General features: G+C 36.2%; 1 pseudogene; it reads left to right on the top strand.

Moving 5' to 3' along the window:
* The first annotated feature begins 1,864 nt into the window (after positions 1-1,864).
* LOC107287325 lies at positions 1,865-5,931 on the top strand (annotated as a pseudogene).
* The last annotated feature ends 2,580 nt before the right edge of the window (positions 5,932-8,511 follow it).

Genomic DNA, 8,511 nt, shown 5'->3' with positions numbered 1-8,511 from the left:
GCTTAATTAGCTAATACGTCTTTGTCTTTACATTAACTTATTCAGCTAAATTCATGAACATTTCTTAACTATCATTTGTTAAACCATGACTTATTACTTGAATTATAATATATTAAACCTCAGTTTCTGGGTCTAAGTGTTACATTCAGTGGTGGGACTCAAATATGTGAACAACCAGTTCTCTGTGTGGATCCCGCTTCAGGAAGTCCATTCTGGGCCTGGGCAACAAAACGTTAGCTACCGGTTCTGCCGAAGTGGTGCAAACCGACTGAATCCCACCACTGGTTATATTACATTATATTATATAACGGTAATCCAGTATGTATGATATCTGTACTTACCCTGAATCCGAGAAATGCTTGACAACCAAAATGAGCCCAATTCCAAATATTGCGGCAGGGGGGTGAGGCACTTCAGAAAATGTTTACAAATTTGAAATTTAGTTCCCGTGTGGCTTTTTCCCAGAAGCCCTTCTTGAACTGCAGAACCTCTTCAAATATTATATAAATATCTGATTTATGTCACCCTTACCTGGTCAAAAGAAAAGAAAAATAAACATTTCTTGTTGTTGTTTTCAAATTTAAGCCAATTTAACATAAGCTACCGTTGTCATTCTTCTGTGTACTTCCATTTGCACGTTCTGGTTTAGTACTGGGAATATAATCTTGAACTGCAGTAGTAGCTGGCCGAGTGACCAAGACATCTGGCTATTATGGACAATATATCAATCCTGAGTGAGGAATAGACAAGACTACATGCAACCCATTATTGCAGAAAGATTCTGCCAGCTTCCTACACCATCTGTGCATACACAAAAAAGGGACATAATTTCAATGTAAATGAGTTTTTACAATATTTCCATAGACCTGGAGCCAGAATCTGTGTTTTTTTTAAACAGAAAAACAGGAATATGTTCATGAGGCTAAAATGATGATTGGTCGATTCTTTCCAAATATTTACTTTCCTGCTCCCTCTTTTTCTCCCACATTTATTTAACACCAACTTTACAATAAAGTACCAGACAATATTGTCATAGTATATTACAAGACTCTCTACTGCAATTATTTGTTAAAAGGACAAAACTTGTTTTCTACCCAGAACAAATAGTACAAGGCAGAGCAGCCTGGTGGAGAGACTTATTTTAGCATCCTAGAAGCCCAAATCAATATCTTAGCTTTTTTCTGACATATCCTAGGCTGATATATTTCTGATAGAAATGCTACTTTTAGAAGCAGTCTTCAGCTGAAGAAAGTTTAGGCATATCTTCTTGTCACAAATCTATTCAACTTTATTGTAAGGAAGTAAAGAAAGGCAGCTGCTGATTATACGTTTATATCTAATGATCAATTAGTTTAAGACGACAGTACTGATGCAAGAGTGTACTTCTTGCTTCATCTTGAATGTCAGAGGCTTTTTATCTCAGTCTAGCCTGCAAACTGGACTAAATGACTCTCAGAGATGTGATTTGGTGCTTTTAGAGATTCCAAACCTATTCAAACAAACATGTGCAGAGCTTTTGAATGATAGCAGAATTGTGAGTGACCATTGTTTCTATTCATGTTGAGATAGGCCTCATCCCATATAACTATTTATGTTTCTCCTTTCTGTGTTAGGATTCAAAGAAGAATATCTACGAGTTTGGATTTGTCTTGGAATCAATATATAATAGACTTACTATTTGAGCAGAGTGAGTGCTGAAGCAGCTGCCATTTTATGCAGCCTCCTATAGCTACTTCACTATACCGCCCGTCCACACACACACCCCAGAGCACTTTTGTTCACCATTCATCATCTCTGCCTCTCATCCACACAAATATCTGAAAACATGACTTCTGAACACGTTAATGGGATTGGTATTGAAGACCCCATGGATACTTCTGCTTCAGTTACCCATCCTGAGCATTTCCAAACATTGCTTGGTTTTTTTATTTATTTATTCAATTTCTGTAGCTACCATTTGCAGTCAAATGACTCTGGGTGGCTTGCAATTCTAAAACGATAAAACAGTTAAAACAATTAAAAGCAATAAAACTATCCAAAAAATACAACAGCCAACTAACCAAAAAGCCAGGAAATGGGGCCCTTGATGCTGGTTTAACCACAAAAAGTTGCTGAAAAACTATGTGAAGTGTGTACCATGCAGTGCTAGTTGCTCACAGTGATTTAGATGAAAGGGCTAGTGAGGCTTTAAAGGAATTTAATGAGGAAGGTGCACTGCAATGCTTCAGCAGTTTAAAGCTAGTGATCTCTCTCATGTTCTAAACAAAAGTGCCTTTTATGTGGGCGTCATGAAAACATATAGATGGTGAGAAAAACACAGCACCAAAGGAACAGATTCCAGCAAAGGACCAGATGAGGCAAAAATTAAGGCACTTTTGGAAATAACAGGTTATATCCTTGATGTGACTACTGGACAAAGGGAGTATGGTGGTCCTCCAACAGAGTGTGTCTATTCAAGACAACAGCTTTCAGTTGGCACTGAGATATTTGTAGATAAAAATCCAAGGGACTTTTTTGAGGATGAACGTGTTCCATTATTTGAAAAAAAATGGATCTATTTGGATCATTTTAATGATGGATCCCTTGACAGGTCTAAATAGAGGCTGTACTTTTGTTACTTTGTAACAAAGTCACAGCTCAGGAAGCTGTTAAACATGCTAATAATCATGAAATTTGTTCTGAAAAATACATTGGAGCATATATGTTTGTGTCAATAATTAGCTCTTTGTTGCCTCTATTCCAAAGAGTAAAACCAAGGAACAAAGTGCAGAAGAATTTAGCAAAGTAAGAGAAGGTCTTACAGATATAATATTGTATAATCAATCTGCTGACAAAAAAAGAACAGAGTTTTAGTTTCCTTGAACATGAAAATCACAAAACAGCAGCTCAAGCCAGGCGTAGGTTAAGGAAGGAAAAAGTAAAAGTTTAGGGTAATGTTGTTACTGTTGAATGAGCTGATTCCATAGAAGACCCAGATCCTGAAGGGATGGCAAAGTTGAAAGTGTTATTTGTGTGGAGTTTTGCGAATCCAGTCCCAGAAGAAGTACTAGAAAAGGCTTTTAGTAATTTTGGAAAATTGGAGAGGATGAAAAATGCGAAAGATTATGCTTTTATTCATTCTGATGAGTGTGCTGGTGTTCTAAAAGGGAGGCAGAAATGGCAAAGATTTAGAATAGAGAATAGAATATTCTTAACTAACCAAATGTGATTGCACACACAATTTGTCTCTGGTGCATAAGCTCTCAGTATACATACAAGCAGCAAAGTGATAAATCATAAATCATAAGATACAATCATAAACCATAAGATACAACCAACAAAGTGATAGTCATAAGATACCAACAGGAGTAGATAATAGGGAAGATGAGAAGGATAATGGTAATACAGTCTTGCTACATGTTTAGATTTCCTTAGGTATAGACAGTGCTGTGGAAATTATATGTTTAGCAGAGTGATGGCATGGGGAAAAACTGTCTTTGTGTCTAGTTGTTTTCGCATGGAATGGCCTATAATGGCGTCCTGAGGGGACGAGTTAAAAGTTTATGTCCAGAATGTGAGGGGTCTGTAGATATTTTCTCAGCCCTCTTTCTGGCTGGTGCAGTATACAGGTCCACAACAGAAGATACTTTGACTGGTTGCAATTGCTTTTTCTGCAGTCCTAAATATCCATTGAAGTCTGCGCCTGTCCTGTGTAGTTGCTTTATCAAATCAGACCGTTGTAGAAATACAAATGACAGATTCAATGATTCCTCTGTAGAGCTGTATCAGCAGTTCCTTGGGCAGTCTGAGCTTTCTGAGTTGATGCTGGAAGAACATTCTTTGTTGTGCCTTGAATAATGTTAGGTGTCCACTTCAACTCCTGGGATATTATAGAACCCAGAAACTAGAATGTCTCTATTGTTGATACTCTGTTTCCTATTATTGTAAGAGGTGGTAGAATAGGAGGGCTCCTCATATTCTACCATTTCTTACAATAATTATAATTCCACCTCTTTAAATAATTTACACTTATTCTACCATTCCTCTTATAAGGACAACGTACTGAAATTGTGTTCACAAAGCCACCAGTTTAAAATAGGAAAGAACAAAAAGCAGAGACAAGCTGCTAAAAATAAAATGTATGATTATTATTACTACTATGGCTCTTTCCATATGCCCCCACCAACAAGGGATAAGAAATGACTAGGGTTAGCCTCCTGACTAATGAGTATGAAGATTATTATGATTACTATGGCTATCACTACTGTAAGTATTGTAGTGAATGTGAAGAGCCTTATTATGGTTATGAACATGTTTAAGTAGGAGCAAGAGGAAAGGCGGTGAAAAGGATGCTGCTCTTTCCAGAGGTCAGGGGCTGCTGCTCCCCGTGGCAGAGCTGATTATGCACAAAGAGTAGTCGTGGATCAACAACAGGTGCTTGTGGTGCCCACCAACAAGGATGATGCAGTCAAGGAAACGGGATTGAGGCTGATCCTGTCCTGTACTGACTCGCTAAGTGCGATTACCCCTGAAGCTTGCAGTGGAGTAATGATAAGGAAATCAAGTCATTTGGCTATATTGGAGCAAATTATTTTTAGAAGATTCTTCCTGTAAAGATCTTGGAATTAAATATGGGACATTTGGATTTTCATATGTATTTCTAATATAGTTTCTCTGCAGTGCAAATTATAATTCTAAAGCTAATGTTTTCCCAATGTGTTCAACATAATTTCTTCATAGCGTGGTCTCCTAATAATTGTTCTGAACTTTTTCAGAAAAAAAGGAAAGATTTACAATTCTCCATAATTAGAGCTATTTGAATTAAAATGCTGTCCCCATACCCTGTCTACTTGTAACTTCAATATAGAGTCAATTTTTCAACCGAGTCAAATATTCATTATTACAGTGGAGTGTGTTATAAAATCTTTCCTTGTCCTTTAAGTGGCATGTAACTTTTACCATAGCAATCCTTGATTTGTAGAAATATAAATAGCATTTGACATAACTGTTCTGAAGTCACAATGGACCTCTGGTATTTGTGTCTGTATATGTAATGGTAGAACAGATTTGCTAATGGTATCATGAAATTGCCATCACATTTATAATTTCTTAGTGTAAATTTGTTTCTAATAGCCTTTGGCTAAACAAAGATATTTGTTGGTTTACAAAACAGATGGTCTAGCATAGAGGTTTATCTCAGAAATTGTTTAAATCTCAAAATAAAACAAAGAATATAATAGGCATTAAAATGTATAATATACTTTATAATATAACAAGTAGCATATTCATGTTGTTAGACTTTGCTTTGCAAGCCAGATCCATTACAATGCTTTTTGTTGCTGGGTATGGAGAAAAATATTTTACAGTTAAATAGACTGGGTAATCTGACTCAATAGCATGATACAACTTTGCCAGATTTTGCATAGGTTTTCTTCAAGAGATCTACCCAAATAAAATAATGCAACCTCCCCAAATAATATTTAATATTATTTATAATATTATGTAATAATATTTTCCATTTAATAAGTGAGATCAAAAAATTGTGAAACCGAGAAGTAAATGAAAAGGAAACTGTGCTGAATCAAGCCTAAGGCTCTATCACTATTTAGTTTCCCCAGGATATAATCCTAATAAGACCACTGCTTTCCATCCTTATTCCCAGCCCACAATGAGACAGACTTAGGCTGTCTGTTGTTAGCTGTACTGGTATAAAAGTAGCATTTTTCTGCATATTACAACTGCCTCAAGGGTTTGAAATCAGTTACAGGTTAACCATTTACCTTAAAGGCAAAACCAACAGTCAGTGATGGATGTGATCAGAGGTTTGCTGTGGGAATACAAGAAAGGGCAGACAAAATTCTTCCTGCTGGTCAGCCAGCCTCTACAACAGTTATTTCAACTTCATCTTCTACCATTTCCATGTGCACTTTACATCCCAAGTTCCTTTCATAACCACCCCCCTCCCTTTCTGTTTTTGACATCAAGCTTCAAAACATGGATCAGGGCTGCCTTCTCTTAGATGCTTTCAATACAAATGCCAGTGGAACTCCTTTTCATCTCCTTGCTCAGATCAGAACTGGGGCTTGTAGCTCTTCCTGAAGGGCAAAATTACTGAGAGTCCATTGTTCCACTCCGAAACTGCTGGTTTGCAGAGTGCCAGGCTATCTCCCAAGCCATTTCATGTTGCTACTAAGATTTAGGATTATCTGCACCTGGTCGAGGTGTTACGATTGATCTCCAATCAAGAGTGGGATGGATGATGTTGTGACCAACTTAGGGAAGAAATTATGCTCAAAACTTGTTGCAACTGGGATTGAATCTGACCAGACATATAACTGCTCGTGGACAGGGTCAACTATACTTGAAAAGTCCAGTTTGTAGTTTGAATAGAATCTCAGCTGAAATAGGAAATTTAGTATCCTCCAAAAGTTGAACTACTCTAGTTTAAACAGTCATGAAAATATAATTCATATTCCTTCATTAAATCAAAACATAACTTGAGAAAAGTACGCCAATTAAAATTGTGCAATTTATACTGGTTTTCAAGCTGATTATTATCTTAAAACATAGAGGGTGAAAAAGATGGGAAACCTAGATTTTCTTGTTGCAGGGTAAGGCCTGATCACTCAAAGATGGGGAGGGAGAGCCCCCTAGCTGTAGTTCAAAGGGATGTCCTCCTGTTACAATGAAAGAAATCAAGACAAGCGAAGAGAACATTATCACTGTCAGGTTTTTGATTGCTGTATGTGCTTCTTTGGAAATGTACAAGTTTCTTTTCCAAAGAATAATAGAAAGAAATGAATATATGTGTTAAAAATGTGAAAACACATAAAAGAAGACCTCTAAAAATTAAGAAAATATTTTGGCCATCTACCAAGACTATTAAGCCAAGGCTGCTTAACAGAACATCTAAAATAACAGCTACTAATAATATTCAAACACATTATTTGTTATGACCATGGTTTTTAGTAAACTGAAATGTTTTAAAGATTTAAACAGTAGATTGTATGTTTCTGATTTGGGGTCCAAAATGTTTCCATCTACCAGGCGGTCATCATAGCCTATCTATCATTGTCCTTCCTCTTTTCAGCTTTATGATAGACCAATTTTTAATTCTTCATCTGAACATTCTGTGAAATTACATTGAAGCAGATCTTACATAAGGCACAAGATATGAGTTCCAGTAACTGCAATGTGTTGGACTGAAAAGAAAACAAAGAGCCAGCAGGAAATAACTATTTGCCTGGAGAAATGGCTCTTTACTCACTGTTTAAATGGCTGATCCAGAAGGACAAAATAGGGGAATAATGCTGAAAGATTAATTGTAGTCATCACTGAGTGAGTATCTACACTTTCTGGGAAACTGAAACAAAATCTTTAATTTTGATTCTGCAATAATTAATTTCCTGACTGCCTAATTTTATTTTTGACATGACATTTTCTGTCTAGTGTCAACAATCTTCGTAACAATAATAACTCAGGAAAGGACAATTTTCAATTCTGAAGCACATGGCTTCCAAGTAAAATTGGCATTCTGTAGTCTGGGAAGTGGAAGAGATTTTTTTTTTTTTGCTAAAACCCATCAATCTGCAACTTGATAATGAAATTTAGATAAATTGCTTCCTTTTTTATTTAGTGGATCATGCTTGAGACAATACCTTCATTTTTTTACTTTCTCCTTTTCTATTGTTGATTTAACAGCAAAAAGTATTGGTTAATTATGATAATACTTCAAAATATCTTTATTTTGAAGAGCAAGGTGAATAAAGATTCTCTAGCCTACATTGATTGGCTTTTTAATTGGCTTTTATTGGGGAAATGTACTATGTTGTTTTAATATGCTGTGAGCCGCCCTGAGTCCCGTGGGGAGAAGGGCGGCATATAAGTCTTAAATAAATAAAATAAATAAATAAATAAGTGCTGGACAGGCTAAATTTTCTCTAATAGCAGCCTGAGAAGATATAAACAGAACACACCTGGGAAGGGAATGGGTAATATTCCAATAAGTCTCCTTTGCTAGCTATGCTGGGCACGAAATATTCCTGCCCTGATCCAGATGTGAATAAATAGTCAATGAGAAAGCAGCAGAATGAGAAGTGAAAATAAAAATAACTTATCTTCTAATCACTATACACTGGAGTTTGTCATGCTGAAGTTTGTCAGTAAAATCTGGCTGTTGCAAAGAACTCTTGCCTTATTGGTCAATTCTGGTGTTGCTTTCTGTTTTTTAGTGGTACTCTTGTATCCATTGATTGGTTAGAAACCATAAACAAACAAGGTCTACTCAAATGTCAGCTTACAGTGCAGTTATGATTAACAGCCAGCAAACAGCTGTGGTTTTTAAATAGGCTTTCAGACATGCTTACATGCATGCATACATACCCATCACACTAGTCTTTCTCAGGGTAATCAACTTTATACGAAGTCCAACAAAGGAGTAAGAAATGTTATAACAGCAAATAAAAAGATGGAAACATAGCCAAACCTATTTTACAACAATTCATTCACTGTATATTTCTATAATTTTCTTAA

This window comes from Protobothrops mucrosquamatus, unplaced genomic scaffold (assembly GCF_001527695.2).
Source record: "Protobothrops mucrosquamatus isolate PMUCROS unplaced genomic scaffold, P.Mucros_1.0 scaffold378, whole genome shotgun sequence".
NCBI classification, from domain to species: Eukaryota; Metazoa; Chordata; class Lepidosauria; order Squamata; family Viperidae; genus Protobothrops; species Protobothrops mucrosquamatus.
The sequence above is the reverse complement of the archived record's forward strand: the minus strand, read 5'-3'. Positions and strand labels throughout refer to the sequence as shown.